We start from the raw sequence: 17,476 nt of genomic DNA on the forward strand, positions 1-17,476 counted from the left end.
TTTTTGAGGTAAGTATGTTATTGGAAAGGTGTGATCTATATAGAACCCTGAACATGAAAAGGAGGAGATGCCGCTATCTTGGCAGGGATGATCATGTATTTGAAATAGTAACACAGCATTTGGTCTCATGATAAGAGTACTGAAGATTATCCCAGAAAACCTAGGATGATTGGTATTTATAGTACAATTGTTTCAGGTTTTTCTGACTTGAGGCATCTAACTATCTTAATGCTGTACTTTAGTGTTTACCAAGCAGCTTTCTGGTGGAAACTTGAACTGCAGACACTGAGTGTTTTGGTTTTCCTCCAAGTTATAGTTCTCATTGTAACTTAATAAGTTGGCATTCCAGCTTAGTTTGAGTCAGTTTCCCAGGGCTGGGTCCTCAGAGGAGAGTGGATAGAATTCAGTTCCTCTATGAGCTGGGGTGCTGACATTGTGTTCCTGCTGTTGACTGTCCCTGCAGTGCACGGGACGGACTGTCAGCTAACCTGTCTTCATGACATTTCTATAATACTCCTCAGGGGGTTAACCCCATCTCTACTAAAAATAAAAAAAATTAGCTGGGCATGGTGGCATGTGCCTGTAGTCCCAGCTACTGGAGGCTGAGGCAGGAGAATTGCTTGAACCCTGGAGGTGGAGGTTGCAGTGAGTTAAGATCTCGCCACTGCACTCTAGCCTGAGTGACAGAGCGAGACTCTGTGTCAAAAAAAATAAATAAATAAAAAATAAAACAGCAACTCTTGCAGATTTCCCAAATGTATTGGTCCCAGAGAACACTGAAAATAATGTCATGTTGTTAACACCAGTGGGAGTTTGGGAAATAATTCCAGCTCTTTAATACTTCTTTCAGCTTCAGATTAAGTGAAATGAGTTTCACATATTTCAATATATGAAATTGTATGATGACACATAAAACAGGCCAGGGGTTATTGAGGACACATCCGTGAGATAGTGGGCAATGCTACATATTTGTTAGTGGTTGTGCTGCAGTTCAGGTTCATGGACAGGTGGGATTGGTGTGGTTGGGATAACCCACCATGTTTGTCTTTCATTTCTTGTATTAAAGAGTGGTTTTTAAAAGACCTTACTATGGAATTTTCACAAATACTCAAAAGTATGGAGAATGGTACAGTGAATCCCCATGTGCCCTTTTCCCAGCTTCAGTGGTGGTGTCAGTGATAATGATTTGGTTCTGTGTCCCCACCCAAATCTCATCTTGAATTGTAATCCCCACGTGTCAGGGGAGGGACCTGGTGGGAGGTGATTGGATCATGGGGGCTGTTTCCCCATGCTGTTCTTGTGATAGTGAGGGAGTTCTCACAAGATCTGATGGTTTTAAAAGTGGCAGTTTTCCCTGCACTCTCTCCTGCCACCTTGTGAAGAAGGTGCCTGCTTCCCCTTTGCCTTTCGTCATAATTGTAAGTTCCCCGAGGTTCGTCATGATTGTAAGTTTCCTGAGGTCTCCCCAACCATGCAGAACTGTGAGTCACTTGAACCCCTTTTGTTTATAAATTGCCCAGTCTCAGGTAGTACCTTGATAGCAGTGTAAAAATGGACTAATACAGTCAGGGACCTAAAAGACAGGTAAAGAGATGTGGCCAGGTGAAGACGGAAAAAGGACAGTGCATTCCAGACCTGTGGAAAGACGCGAGGTGGGAAAGAACATCACAACTGGGGCGACTGAAGAAATTAAGTTGTTAAGCACGAAATGCAGAGAGAGCTATGTGAATGTGTTGAGTGTGATTTTCATTAAACAATTTTTAAAGAAAGGATTTCTAGTGGTGCTTTTATTTTTGCAGCCGCTTAATAGCATTCAATCTTGTTGAAAGGAGCACAGTTTGGAATATTGGAAAGTGCTTGCTACCAGCTAAGATGCATTACTCTCCTATGCCGCTGAACACCTGTGCCCAGCTGTTTCTTAGAGGCCAATTTGCTCCTCTTTTCAGGGTATATTTACTACTCAGGAGTTGTAAAACTATTTCGAAGAGCGCCTCTGACCCCTAGAGCAACTTCAAGTGAAGGAGGCTGTTGTAGTTCCCTGGCTGTTACCTCCTGGAAGAGGCTGGGGAGGGAACTCATGCGTTTTGGGTGCTGACTGTGTCTTAGGCACTGCACAAGCTCTAGCTCATGTGTGTAATCTTTACAGAGGCGATTGAGGGAGTTGTCATCCTTGTTTTACAGAAGAGAGAAGCAAGGCTCGTAGAAGCTACTCATCTTGCCTAAACCTACACAGTTAATGGCAGGGCAGCATGAAGCGTGCTTGTGCCTCAAACATAAAAATAAAGGGAAACCTCTACTATAGAAGGATGTATTTTCAAATACTTACAAATTGCTGCCTCTTTTTGCGAACATTTAGGCAGTCAAAGCCCATTTTAATTTTTTTTTAAATGTGGGAGTAAAGACCTTGTGTTAATGAAGATCCCCAAATTGTTCTAAACAGTATAAAGGCCAGGCATGGTGGCTCATGCCTGTAATCCCAACCCTTTGGGAGGCTGAGGTGGGAGGAACACTTGAGACCAGGAGTTCGAGACCAAAATGGGCAACACAGCAAGACCTTGTCTCTACAAAAAATAAAAAAACAAAATTAGCTGGGTGTGATGGCACATGCCTTAGTCCTAGCTAAGGATGTCGAGGCTGCAGTGAGCTGTGATCGTGCCACTGCTCTCCAGCCTAAGAGACAGAGTGAGATTCTGTATTTTGTATTTTTAGTAGAGATGGGGTTTCACCATGTTGGCCAGGCTGGTCTTGAACTCCTGATGTCAGGTGATCCACCCGCCTTGGCCTCCCAAAGTGCTGGGATTACAGGCATGAGCCACCGCGCCCGGCCGAGATTTTTTCTTGATGCTGTGTCTCATTTAACGCAGATACCTTTCATCTAACTTTTGTAAAAATTCATTTTCTGATACCACTTTTCATTTTCTAACACATTTTAGAATCCAGCCAAATACTTCTACATTTTTGCCCGTTTTCCAAATCAGTTTTGTCAACATCCGAATCTAGCATGACTGTGACCTTGGATGACTGTGTATGACTATCTCCCTCGGCCATCACTTTTTATTGCTGGGGTCCTAAGGAGGTCTACCCTTTATATAATCAGGATAATTTTGTTAAGTGACAATAATAGTCTGTTAACCTCAACTGTTGTCAAATATAATGAGTTTTGAATTGATTTTGAGACTCAATAAAAAAAATTAAGTCGTCTCCAGAAGAAACTTGCTAAAATTAAGGTTTCAGAATCCTTGGGCATCTCTGTAGTCGAACACGTGCTGCTTATGTGTAAAGAATTAAATTCAGTCTGGTGGCTGGGTTTTAGAGCCATATCTGTCACCACTTTCTTTGGTGCTGAGAGAAGAACATCAACATTCTACTCCGTGGCATATCTGAAAGTTCTGGAAAGCATTCTTGAATTGCAGGAGGGATCATGGGGAGTCAACTGGAACTAAATTCCCATTTGCTAAGATCCAAAAAGAAATGAACATTTAAAAAGTTTTTATTTTATAGATGTTTAAATTTGCATAGTATAAATCCCAACCAGCTTGAAAGTGGTCACTTTTTATTTTTGTGTTGACAGTTAAGTCTCCCATATTTTTAGCTGTGGAAGAAATTGCTGTACAGATTTTCTTATGGTGAACTTTTAGCAACTTAAAAACATGAAAAGGACATAAACAGACAATTCAGTAGGAAAAAAAAACCCAGTTGAAGATGTTCATCCTTATTACTTATCTCAAAAATATAAATTAAAATTTAAAAAGATTTCTTTTTAACTGCTCATATTGGCAAATAAAAAGAGATGGGCCCACAAGCTCATACATTGCTCATGGGAATATCAATTGGTGCTTCTTTTCTAGAAAATGACTTGGTATAATATGTATCAAGAGCCTTAAAATGATCTGTGTCTTTTAATCCAATAATTGAACCTTCAGAAATAGAGTCTTTAAAAAAAAAAAAAATGGACAGGGCTGGGCACAGTGGCTCACACCTGTAATCCCAGCACTTTGTGAGGCCAAGGCGGGCAGATCACTTGAGGTCAGGAGTTTGAGACCAGCCTGGCCAACATGGTGAGACCCCTGTCTCTACTAAAAATACAAAAATTAGCCGGGCATGGTGCCATGCGCCTGTAATCCCAGGTACTCGGGAGGCTGAGGCAGGAGAATCGCTTGAATCTGGAAGGTGGAGATTACAGTGAGCCGAGATCGCGTGACTGCACTCCAGCCTGGGTGACAGAGCAAGATTCCATCTCAAAAAAAAAAAAAAAAGAAAAATTTATGTAAGCTGGATTATTCATCATGGGAAGTTTATAGAGTGGAAACCTGGAAACAAATGTTCAGTGTGGCTAAATAGGATGGTCAATTTGGTAAGAAACTGGAGGAAAGAAGGGAGGATGCCTTGAAATGTCACAAATTTCTAGTCTTGGTCACAGGTGTCTTATCAGACAATAAAATCCCGTGGACACATCAGTGCAAATCTGTTTATTTCTGTCACTATGAAAACAACTCAAATGAACGCTGTTATTGGCAGCTTTGCAGCACCATCTGTATAAAGTCAGCACAGCAGACAGAGGCAGAATGCTGCCTGAAATAACAGGGTGGTCGCTTGTATGTAAACAGTCCATTCTGGGAGACCAGTGGATGCGCAGACATGTATAGTTTGAACCGTGGCTGGAGTGCAGACTCAGGAATCTGCCAACCAGTCCCAGCCAATCTGAGAAGGGAGGGGGTGTGATTACGGTTGTAGATAATGACAAAGCCAGAACTAGGGTCTCAGTCTCCTGTGTCCAGGTCCATTCATGTCCACCTCGAGTCCAAAACTGATTAAGAGCTTCATACATCATATTGACGTTTGTGGCACAGGAATGGCACAGGCACATTTTACAGGTAAGGAAACAGATTTTAAAAGTTGAGTGACTTGCTCAAGATCACAAGATGATTAAGTGGTAGGATTGTGGTCAGCGTAGAGAAAGCAAAAATTTAAAAATTAGATGAAAATCCAAAAAAATCCATTATTTATTTTGTTTTATTTATGAATGTTCTCCCAAAGTTTGGAAAAAATCTCTTGAGTGTGTTGATCAAGATTCTGTTTCTAGTGGATTTGGAAGGGAGAGGAATATGTGATTATCTAAAAAAAAAGATGATCTCAGCTGGGCACAGTGGCTCATGCTTGTAATCCCAGCACTTTGGGAGGCTTAGGTGGGAGGATTGTGTGAGCCCAAAAGTTAGAGACTAGCAATATAGGGAGACCTCATCTCTACATTTTTTTTTTTTTAGATGGAGTCTCGCCTGTCTCCCAGGGTGGAGTGCAGTGGTGGGATCTTGGCTCACTGCAAGCTCCGCCTCTCGGGTTCACGCCATTCTGCCTCAGCCTCTCGAGTAGCTGGGACTACAGGCGCCTGCCACCACGCCTGGCTAACTTTTTGTATTTTTAGTAGAGACGGGGTTTCACCATGTTAGCCAGGATGGTCTCGATCTCCTGACTTCGTTATCTGCCCGCCTCGGCCTCCCATAGTGCTGGGATTACAGACGTGAGCCACCATGTCCGGCCGCACTGCAGTGGTTTTTATAAACATCTTGTTTTTTTCTCTCTGTTGGCTGGTGCTCCCCACCTGTCCAGCAGTCCCGACTTGGTGTTCTGTGCAGGTCCCACATTCACATTTGAGGGAGCAGGTACATGGTAAGGGTGGCTATATTATCTGATGTAAAATACAGAGCCTTTAACTTTAGAAGCTTGAGTCATAGATCTACAAGAACTTTAAAAGCATTTTTAGGCTGGGTGCTGCAGCTCATGCTTGTAATGCCTGGCACTTTAGGAGATTAAGGTGGGTGGATCGCTTGAGTTCAGGAGTTTGAGACCAACCTGGGCAACAGTGAGACCCTGTCTCTACCAAAAAACAAAAAAATAGCTGGGCATGGTGGTGCATGCCTGGGTCCTAGCTACTTGGGAGCTGAGGCGGGAGGATTGCTTGAGCCTGGGAGTTCAGGGCTGCAGTGAGCTGTGATCACATGGCACTCCAGCCTGGCAAGACCCTGTCTCAAAAAAAAAAAAAAAAAAAAAAAAAAAAGAAACACTTTTAATAGTTACTAATTATTTCTTTTCTTGGATCATGCTTCCACTTTGCAGATGGCTTTCATGGACTTTACTTCATTTGACCTTCATGCTTATTGAGGGAAGAAGGCAGGACAGGGATGATGATCTCCATCATTTTATTTTCATTTTTTAAATTGACAAATAAAAATTGTATATATGTTGTATGACATGATGGTTTGAAATATATATACATTGTGGGATGGCCAAATCAAGCTAATTAACATATGCATCACCTCATGTACTTAGATGACCTCCATCTTTGTAGAAGGGAGAGCTAAGAGTCCCCGAACTGACGCGACTTGTCCAGAGTGACTCAGGCGTGAACGGTGAAGCTGGGACTTGGCTTATATCTTCCTACTCTGGGTCAAGGCCTTCTCTGTGATACTGTTTTGCTTCTCTATGGAAATAGATTATTGGTAACTGATAGGCCCTAAAATGAGTGAATAGGAAATAGCTCTTGGCACTGTGTTGGATTAGAAAATTAGGAAAATGCAAAAAGGCATAAATGAAAAAATAAAAATCACATATATTCTACCCGCGCCATTTTGCATTTTTCTTTATAAAAATTTGATCACATTATAACCTTTGGAACTTTTTTCCTTTACTAGAATGTGAATTGTTTTCATGTTATTAAAAAAATCTTCTATTAAGATACTAGTTAAGTAAAAATCCATTTTTACTTAACCAACCCCCTATTATTTGATCTTTGGATTGTGTCCATGGTATGGTTTGGCTGAGTCTCATCATGAATTGTAGTTTCCATAATCCCACATCTCATCTTGAATTGTAGTTCCCAATTCAAGTCTCCCACCCAAGTCTCATCTTGAATTGTAGTTCCCATAATCCCCACGTGTTGTGGGAGGGATCCGGTGGGATATAATTTAATAATGGGGGTGGTTACCCTCATGCTGTTCTCATGAGAGTGAGTTCTCCACAAGATCTGATGGTTTTATAAAGGGCTTTTCCCCCTTTTGCTCAGCACTTCTCCTTGCTGCTGCCATGTGAAGAAGGATGTGTTTGCTTCCCCTTCTGCCATGATTGTAAGTTTCCTGAGGCCTCCCCAGCCATGCTGAACTGTGAGTCAATTAAACCTCTTTCCTTTATAAATTACCCAGTCCTGGGTATGTCATTATTAGCAGTGTGAGAATGGACTAATACAGTCCAGTTTTCTAATTATGTGTGTGTGTGTATCTGTCTGTCTGTATCTCTGTGCATGGATAGAAAGATATGTAGATAGATCCACCTTTTGATGAACCTGTTTTCAGAGAAAGCTTTGTGAATATCTGACTTAGGTTTCAAATTCAGTTTACACTGCACAGGTAAGATTTCTCTGAGATCAAGTGAAATGGGAAGTTGCTAAGGAAATGAGATTTCCTTCACTTGACTCTGAGTCTTCATTCACCCTCTTTGAAGGCTCATGATTCTTAAGATTTTGTTCCCTGAATGGCAGTGTTGGCATCCACCAAAACTCTATGATAAATTTAGAGTTAAACCTCAGCTACTTAGCTAGGTAGTAAAGTGACTTTTCTGTTATTCAACCAAAAATTAATTTTACCAAAGAACCCAATGAGAGAGAGAGTGTGTGTGTGTGTGTCACGGAAAGTGTGAATTCTGGAAGGCATTCCATTGAACACAGTGGCTATTTAATACATTTCCCAGGGCTCTCGAGTCTGATTCAACTAGAAGGAGAGACTTTACCAAAAGGCAGTAGTTTGTGTCTGAATCCTGGGTTCACCAGTGGATGCTATTTAAATGTGACTTGCACATATAGTTATGGAATATGTAACTTTTCTGGAAAGGACTAATATTTTAGAAAGTTTTGAATTACCTAGTTTATGCCATGTATGTGATTTGTATTATATTTGTTTGTTTTCATTCAGATGCTTGTGTCTTACTTTAGTATTTGCTTTGATCGACATAGCTAGTATTAGCAATATTTTAAATCATTTTTGCAGTATCGGTGGCATTTTATTAATTTACTTTTATTGTAAAATGAAATTTGCCCTTGAAGATGTCCCTTTATTTTCAGAAAATCTAATTAGCTATAGGTATTATTTTCCCACAAACCTGTTTAGCTCCTCTAATTTACCTTCCTAAAGCTCTTAAATCCAGATTATGTACATGAGACGAGAGAGAGATCAGAGTAGTCCATCCCGTTTCGTCTTGCCAAGAAATCTTGTCTTCCAGATTGTAACTGTTTCCATGTTGCCTTTTTTTCCCCATCCAGTTTTTAGTACCCAGCTCACCACATTTTCAACGGCTAATGCCATGAGGGAGATTTGCACTTTCAGTAATGGTGGACTAACTTATTGTATACCAGCCCTCTCACTGAAAACAACTAGAAAATATAATGTATGTAAAAAATCTGTTTGAAGGTAGCAGAGCCTCCCAAGGAAGTGAGGACATGAGGGGCCACCATCTCAGAGAGAAAGGAAGCACAGCAAAGTAAGTATGGCATTTGGTGCCACTTCTCCCTTCGAGGTTACTGCCAAAGCAGAAACTGGCAAATGAGAGGCTGAAAAGGTGAGAGAAGAGCCTCTGGCACTTATAGGATGGAGGAGACAAAAGCTGTATTTAGGGCACAACAAGTAGACAGAGCTCTGGTATGTACCTTGGGTCTATTTCTTCAGAAGGGGATGAGCCAGAAGTAGAGAAACCCTCACAAAGACAAGCCCACAGTTAAATCAGCTTAATCATTGATATTATTAGGGTGATCTACCCCTCTTTGAACTGACTTCGAGAAGCAAAACAGATTGCTTTTGGGAGGAAGATAACATCACCCAGCGCTTCAAATTACTTCTACAGTTTGCCATACACAATGTCTAATCTACACGACTGAAAACCAAAAGGAAAAAGCACAGTAAAAACAGATCTACAGTAGATCCAGACATTGGAGGTATTAGACACAGACATTAAGGTAACTGATTAATATCAAGACATTAAATCCAGTTTAGTGACTTCTAGTAAAGAACTGGAGATAAAAAAGAACTGGATGGAAATTCTAGACCTGAGAAACAGAACAACAGAATTTTGAGGGTTCAATAGTGGGCTTCACAACAGATAAGGCAGTTGAAGAGACAAATAGTGAATTGGAAGGTAAGTCAAAAAGAAATGGACTGGAGCAGAGAGAGGAAAAGGATTGAAAATGCAGGAAAGAGTATGTGAGACACACAGGATATGGTGAAAGGTTTCACGTGTGTAACTGGAGTCCTTGAAGGCAGGGAGGACAGAGATTAGGGTAGGAGCAGTATTTGAAGAGATCGTTAACAAGGATCTTCCAAAACTGGCTCATGGTTTCAGGAAGTACTGTTTACCCTAAGCCGGGCAAGAAAAATGCAAAGAAAACCCAACACTGAGGCGCATCATGGTAAAACGCTGGGTGGCTTTAAATCACTTCTTAAGTCGTTACTTGACAAAGATGTCTTGTACTGAACAGGCCTTCACATAATGGGCAGACACCATTTCTGTGAATTTCCACAGTGGCTTTTATAGCTTTGCCTTTAGAATTCTTCCCAGTCACATCTCTTTTTTGGGGAACACTTCCCAAGGACCAGCCTTGGCCCTTAGTAAGGTTGCCGTGCATGCACAACTAGTGTCCTCTGTGCACCTTTGTCTGTAATTCTAGGGGAGAAACAGTGCCACTGCCTCATCTGCCCCAACTGTTCTCTCACTGTGTCATATCACTGAGGAGTTGGATGGGGTGTAGGCCAGTGGCTAAGAGCACAGGCTGGAAACAGGCTACCTATGTCTGACCAAGCTCTTGTTCCAACACTTACTCATTGTATAATGTTGGACTAGCTACCTCGTCCTAGCTTTAGTGTACTAAGTGTACAAGAAGGGTTATAACATTCCTTACTTTTTAGGGCTATTACGAGATTTAAATGAGCCCATGGGTGTATGTGTTTTACATATAGAAAACAATTAATAGATGGGCTTATTTTTAAATCTCCTTGACCCGTTTCTTGAACCATATATTTCTCCCTTAATAGTAGCTGAGGCTTCTTCAAACTTTTTATGCCTGGTTTGGTCCAGTGGGAACTGAACATGAAAGGAGAGGAGATGGTGTACATTTTATATCACAGCAGAGAGCTTAAAAATTAATCTCTCTAAGTATGTACAAGAGTTGGTGAACTTCACTCTTTAAAGGAAGAAGTGAACATGAAGTCTGAAAAGTTTCCAGAGTTAGAGAAGGCAGACCCTGATAAAACACCTGGATAGGTTAAAGGATTTTCTCCTTATAGTAAAAGTTAACTTTTCTGACCCAATTTGAATTTGATTTCCTGTTTCTGCCTTAAAAAAAATTGATGCATAGAATGCACCATCTTCTGTATCAGAAAATTCTTTCATAACAATTTCCATTAATGGAATCATTTCTTCCTCCCTCCCTCCCTTCCTCCCTTCCTTCCCTCCTTCCCTCCCTCCCTCCTTCCTTCCTTCTTTCCCTCCCTCCCTCCCTCCTTCCTTCCTTCCCCTTCCTCCCTCCCCCTTCTCCTTCCTTCCCTCCTTCCTTCTTTTCTTTCTTCCTTCCTTCCTCTTCCTCCTTGCCCCCTCCCTCCTCCCTCCCTTCCTCCCTTCCTGCTTTTCTCCTTTTCTTCTTTCTTTTCTTTTCTCTTTTCTTCCTTTCCTTCCTTCCTCTCCTTCCTTTCCTTCCTTCCTTCTTTCTCTTTCTTTCTTTCTTTCTTTCCTTTCTCACGCTGTTGCCCAGGCTGAAGTGCAGTGGTGCAGTGATAACTCACAGTAACATCAACCTCCTGCGCTCAAGCAATCTCCTACCTCAGTCACCTGAGTAGCTGGGACAACAGGAGCGTGACACCATGCCTGGCTGATTTTTAAAAATTTTTTTTATACAGATGGGGTCTTGCTATGTTGCCTAGGTTGGTCTTTGAACTCCTGAGCTCAAGTGACCCTCCTGCCTCAGCTTCTCAAACTGCTGGGATTACAGGCTTGAGCCACAGTAGCCATTGAATCTTTTATTTCTGATTCAACTCTGGACATCAACCTGACTACTTTTACTTCTTGGTTAATACATTTTTTTCATATATTCACATAAATTTTTTATTCTACACACTAGATATTTGACTTCTCCTTAAGTAAATACATATGTATACAATTTAAATTGTAATTATAACTACATTACAGAAAATTGGAAAATAAATTTCACCTAATATCAAAGACTAAACTCAACTACCATTGGCATCAACCTGTCAGATGTATTGTCTCTCCTTGGGCCAGCACTGAGGAGCACTGAGAAGGAAATAAAAGAAGCAGCCGCATCTGCCTTTCATAAAGCACGTGCTGTGTGCCAGGCACTAGATGAAGCCGTCGCCATGCGTGGTCTCATCCAATTGTCACATCCACCCGGAGAAGCCTTTACTTTGGGCCAAGGGCATCATTCTCTTTTTTTTCACTAGGCAAAAATATGATCTTAATGTGAGTATAAATTTGGACACTGAAATTGGTGGCAATCTTTGCTTGCAAGGTAGATGACGCAGAACACGGTGATTGAGAGAGAATTCATAAACTCACTCCTATTTCCCACACTGACATGGAAAGCTTTGATGTTGTTGTTTGAGGAGCGTCTAGGGTTCTGTGATGCAGGTTTGGATTCACTCATCCATTCTAAAGATTCGTGGTTAAGCCTACCACGAGCCAGGCTCTGTTCCTGGCACTTGGGCTATGGTAGTGAACAAAACAGAGATCCCTCTCATGAGCTTAAGTTCCAGTGGGAAGGGAGGCAGCAGATAAGCAACGTGCAGGATAAATGGTATGTGGAGATGTATGGCAGGCTGGAATGTGACAGATGCTATGGAAAAAATAAAGTGGGGCTGGGCACTGTGGTTCGTGCCTGTAATCACAGCACTTTGGGAGGCCAAGTTGGGCAGGTCGCTTGAGCCCAGTAATTTGAGACCAGCCTGGGCAACATAATGAGACCCTATCTCTACAAAAAATACAAAAATTAGCCAGATGTTGTGGTGCATGCCTGTAGTCCTAGCTACTTGGGAGACTGAGGTGGGAGGATTGCCTGAGACGAGGAGCTCAAGGCTGCTGTGATTGCACCACTGAACTCCAGCCTGGGTGACAGAGTGAGATCCTATTTAAAAAAAAAAAAAAAAAAAAGTGGGCCAAGGGAGGTAATTTGGGAGTGGTATCGGTCTTGACTTCGTGCACAGGTAACATTTGAGCAGAGACCAGAGGGAAGTGAGGGTGTGACCACGCGGAGGGCTGAGGCCAGAGTGCAGTGGGCAGAGAGAATCCAAAGTGGGAACCCAGGCTCGAAGGTGGGAACACGCCTAGTGAGGCAAGGAGGCCGGGGAGGCTGTAGGAAAAAAGCCAAGGAGAGAGAAGTCAGGGTGGGCTGATCAGGCTCTTGGAGCCATTATTAGGGCCTTGACTTTTACCCTTAGAGAAATGAGGAGCCCCTGGAGAACCTGGGCAGAGGTGTGACATGATGGGCCTTGTATTTCAATAGCATCCTTCTGGCTGTGTGGGGAGAGAGGACAGCAGGGGTGTCACAGGTTGGATTTCCCCAGAAACAGACTCTGAGAGAGAGGAAAACATGCAGGAAGTTTATTGGGGTGCACCCTTGGGATCAACATCTGTGGGGGAGTGAGGGAGGCAGGATTGGGCAGAGGCCTAAGTGTGGCAGTTGCAGCAGAGGCCCAATGGGATGGCCTTTCAGAGATGTCTCGAATGGAGGCGAGGGGCCTTGGACTTGATACCCCTGCATCGACCAGTCATAGCATGTGGGCCGCTCCCAGAAAGGGGGTGTGAGCTCAGCCAGGCAGCTCTTATCCTAAACCCAGCCCCTTCCCTAAGAGGGAAGTTCCTGAAGGGACTTGACTGAGTGCCATTGGCAGGTGACACTTCTGGAAGCTGGGGAAATGAATGCCTCTGTTTGAAGAGTTGACCAGGGTGGTACGTCCCAGCCTCAACTACAGGGCAAGGGTGGGAGCCATAAGGCCACAGAGGAGGCTCTTACAGGAGCCCAAGTGAGAGATGATGTGGGCTGTACCTCCATGGTAGAAGGGAAGGGGTGAAGCGTGGCTGGATTCTGGACCTAGTTTGAAGGTAGAGGCTGGAGGATTTTCTGATCAATTGGGTTTGGGATGGGAGAGAGGAGTCAAGGACCACTCCCTAGTTGAGCAGAGAAAGACCAGACTGGAGACAGAGGGAAGAAGGAAAGCTGTCATTAGAAGAGGCCAAGTCAATATAGATCATAGGGGGAAGGGCCTCTAAGGGCTGGTGGTAGAGGAAGAGCCTTAGGAGGAGGGGTCTTCTGAGGAGCTTTGGAGAAATTGGGGTGGTGTGAAATGGGGATTTGAGAAATATTGCTGGAGGTTATGGATTAGATCCCTCTTAATATTTTTGGAGGGGCTTAAGTTAAAAAAATTAAAAGGGCCAGGTGCAGTGGCCCACACTTGTAATCACAGCACTTTGGGAGGCCAAGGAGGGAGGATTGCTTGAGCCCAGGAGTTCAAGACCAGTCTGGGCAACATGGCAAGACCCTGTCTCTACAAAAAAACTTAAAAAATTAGCCAAACATGGTGGCACGCACCTGTAGTCCCAGCTACTTGGGAGGCTGAGGTTGTGGGGATGGCTTGAGCCCTGGAGGTCCAAGCTGCAGTGAGCCATCATGATGGCACCACTGCACTCCAGTACGGGTGACAGAGTGAGACCCTGTCTCTAAATTAATAAAAGGAATTTCTTTGAAAAGAATGTTGTCTGTTTGGCCTGTGTTCTTCCACCCCATGTGACTAGCCTAAGCATGGCACTTGTCCCTTTACCAGTGATGGCCCAGGGATGGCCACATACTCAGTCCTGGCTGGTGCTGTTGGGGAGACAGCTGGCTAGTGGGGGTGGGGTGCTTCTGGGAAGGCTGCCTCCCTCCCAGGAAGGTCCATATAGAATGTTTTCTGACCCTGATCACAGTCCTCAGGACAGTCATGATTGCTGCTCCTCCCAGTCCCGAGTGCTATTCATGCTTCATCTCCATCACCTCTCATAACAGCCACAGGAGCAGACATTGTCATCTTATTCTACAGGACAAAATTGGGAGTAAGGGAAGTCAGGAGACTTGATTACCATCACACATCTAGTAAGAAAAATTACACATGAAGCCCTTAGGACTGGCACCGAGGAGATGCTGAGTAAATGGCATTGATCATTGTAATACAGGGACTTCCTCATTTCCAGGGAGGAGGGGAAGATCATTTGTCCAGATTTATGTGCTTCTGAATTCACTATTGATTTTTATAGCTTTTCTGTTTCCCCCTTCACCATGTATTGGCATTTGTAAATATGGTCACATGTTTACCTGAGCTACAGTGTAACAGAAAGAACTCCAAGGTCTATAAACCTGGCTTTGAATCCAGGCTGCATCACCTACTAGCTGTGTGACGTTGGAAGAGTTACTTACCAACTCTTGAGCATGTGTCCTCATTTATGAAACGTGGATAATAATAACCTCCGAAGGCGGTTTGAGGATAATAAGGTGCTTATTAGCTCATTATTTGGAACACAATCAGTGCTCAAGAATGCTAGGTATTATTATCCAAGTTATTGTGTAGATGGCTTATTTGGACAGATCACATGAAAGGGCCAAATGAAGGTATGCAAGAGTGCTTTACAAATACATGTTATTATATTGTTAGAGAAACTCCACTGCACGGAGGAATTTGCTATATGAAAAATGGGCTGGGCACAATAGCTCACGCCTATAATCCTAGCACTTTGGGAGGCCGAGATGGGTGGATCACCTGAGATCAGGAGATTGAGAACAGCCTGGCCACATCGTGAAACACTGTCTATACTAAAAATACAAAAAAAAAAAAAAAAAAAAAAAAATTAGCCAGGTGTGGTGGCGTGTGCCTGTAGTCCCAGTTGCCTGGGAGACTGAGGCAGGAGAATCTCTTGAACCCAGGAGGCGGAGGTTGCAGTGAGCAGAGATCACGCCACTGCACTCCAGCCTGGGTGACAGAGCAGGACTCCGTCTCAAAAAAAAAAAAAATGAATTGATACAAGAGATGTGCATGCCTAGTGGGCTAGAAATCTTGGTGTGGGGAATAGCACAGCATGAAGGAAGGAGGGAGGGAGAGAATGAGTGAGAGAGAGAGCACAAGTGCCAATTGACTGAGAGTTCCGGGCCACGCATGCATTGCCATGGGGCCTTGTAAAGTGCCCAGGATTTGGAAGGATACTAGGGCTAAAGTGAGAGGGAGTCTCCCAAGGGAATGTGAGCCTCTGGAGGCAAGTGATGGTTTTTTTTCTGAAGCACCCTCAGGAAACTGCCTGGAGCCCTCAAGAACGTGGAGGCCTGAAGCGCTGCCCCTGGTCTGAGTTCCTGGAGCCTGGTCTGTCACTGGGGAAGTCCAGAGCTCCAAGGCTCAGTGCCCAGGGGACGCAGAAGTCACGAGCAGGGTGAAGGTGGACAGTGTCACTGAAGGATCCTAGGCAGGGGGAAAACTGAATCCAAACCAAAGGGCCAGTACTTGGGGGCTCGACACAGAAAAAGGTGCAGGGGAAATCAGGCGGGAAACTGAGCCCAGAGCAGTAGCTCTGCATTGAGCTGTGGTCCAAGGGGCGCCATTCACTTAAAGCACAATCCCATCACCCTTGCCCCAGGTACACACGGTTACCCTGGCTCGAAAAGCTCCTAAATCAGGGAGTCTTCTATAGCGATTCTGTTCACACGAGACTGAACGCTGCATGCGGGTGGGTCACTGAGCCCCCACGGGAATGTGGATTTTGTGTTTTTATTTTGATGATGATCCTTAGAAAACAAACACACACACGGCCGGGCGCGGTGGCTCACGCCTGTAATCCCAGCACTTTGGCCGAGGCGGGCGGATCACGAGGTCAGGAGATGAGACCATCCTGGCTGACACGGTGAAACCCCGTCTCTACTAAAAATACAAAAAATTAGCCAGGCATGGTGGCGGGCGCCTGTAGTCCCAGCTACTCGGGAGGCTGAGGCAGGAGAATGGCGTGAACCCAGGAGGTGGAGCTTGCAGTGAGCCGAGATCGCACCACTGCACTCCAGCCTGGGCAACAGAGCGAGACTCTGTCCTAAAACAAACAAACAAAGCGAAACAAAAACAAAATGCAAAAGCAAACAGAAAACGCCCACAATGTCTCTTCATGGAAGGAGACATCCAACCAAGTCTTTTCCTTCTGGCTTTGTAGTCCAAAAATGTCCTTCTAACGTGTGTGTCCTCTCAGGATGACACGTGGCACCAGCCAGCAGTCTTCTTGGGTGGATTCTAGGATGGCAGAACATAAAGGAATGGCCTTTGTTTGTTTATTTATTTAGAGACAGAGTCTTGCTCTGTTGCCCAGGTTGGAGTGTGGTGGTGCGATCTCGGCTCACTGCAACCTCTGCCTCCTAGGTTCAAGCGATTCTCACGCCTCAGCCTCCAGGGTAGCTGGGACCACAGCCGTGCGCCGCCGCACCCGGCTAATTTTTTGTATTTTTAGTAGAGATGGGGTTTCGCCATATTGGCCAGGCTGGTCTCAAACTCCTGATCTCAAGTGATCCGCCTGCCTCAACCTCCCAAAGTGCGGGGATTATAGGCGTGAACCACCACGCCCGGCCAGGAATAGCCTTTGAATTTAGACCAATTCGCTTTCAGATGTTGACTCTGGACAATTTTCTTAACCTCACATTTATATTAAGATTTTGTTGTTACAAAAATAATTGTAAAAATTCAAACTATGCAGAGACACACCAGGTAAAATGTGAATTTCTTCCCTCTCTCTTGTCCTAATCCCTCTCCTATTTACATTTCTCTACTAGATTTTTTGTAGCCCTTTTCCCAATATTTTGTGGTTTTGGTTGTTGTTTGAGTGAGACTTTTAAGAAACAATTTCAAGTTGGTTATTGTTCGTACCTAGGAAAGTATTGGTGACTTCCCATTGGTAGCGTGTCCATCTGCCCCACTCCTTTCTCTCATTAGTGCTAATAGTTTTCAGCTGTTTTTCTTGGCGTTGTTGAGCATTAGTTTTCTCATCTGTAAAATGCAGATAATGTTGACCTTGCAGAGCTTTAATAAGGATTCGATGAGATAAAGTAAGGAGCTTAGCTTAGTGCCTGGCTCAGTAGGGGCCTGATTAATATGAACTTGTACTTTCACTAATATCATCCTCATGATGAGATCTTTTCTGTACAACTCTCTTCTCTGATTGTGGAGAAATGGATTATGGAGAAAAATGATTCAATCAGAGAAGGCTCTGCATATGGCTGCTTATACAGAAAGACTGATGTCAACCAAGGGGCTGCCAATGTTTATTTTTTTTACTCTGTTAAGGAGGGGAGGGGTGAGGAGGGGAGAAAGAAAGGGAAATGGTTGTACAAATATCTCATGGAGTCTCTGCTTTCAATTCTTTTGGGTATAAACAC

Source organism: Gorilla gorilla, chromosome 8 (genome assembly GCF_029281585.2).
Source record: "Gorilla gorilla gorilla isolate KB3781 chromosome 8, NHGRI_mGorGor1-v2.1_pri, whole genome shotgun sequence".
In the NCBI taxonomy this organism is placed as follows: Eukaryota; Metazoa; Chordata; class Mammalia; order Primates; family Hominidae; genus Gorilla; species Gorilla gorilla.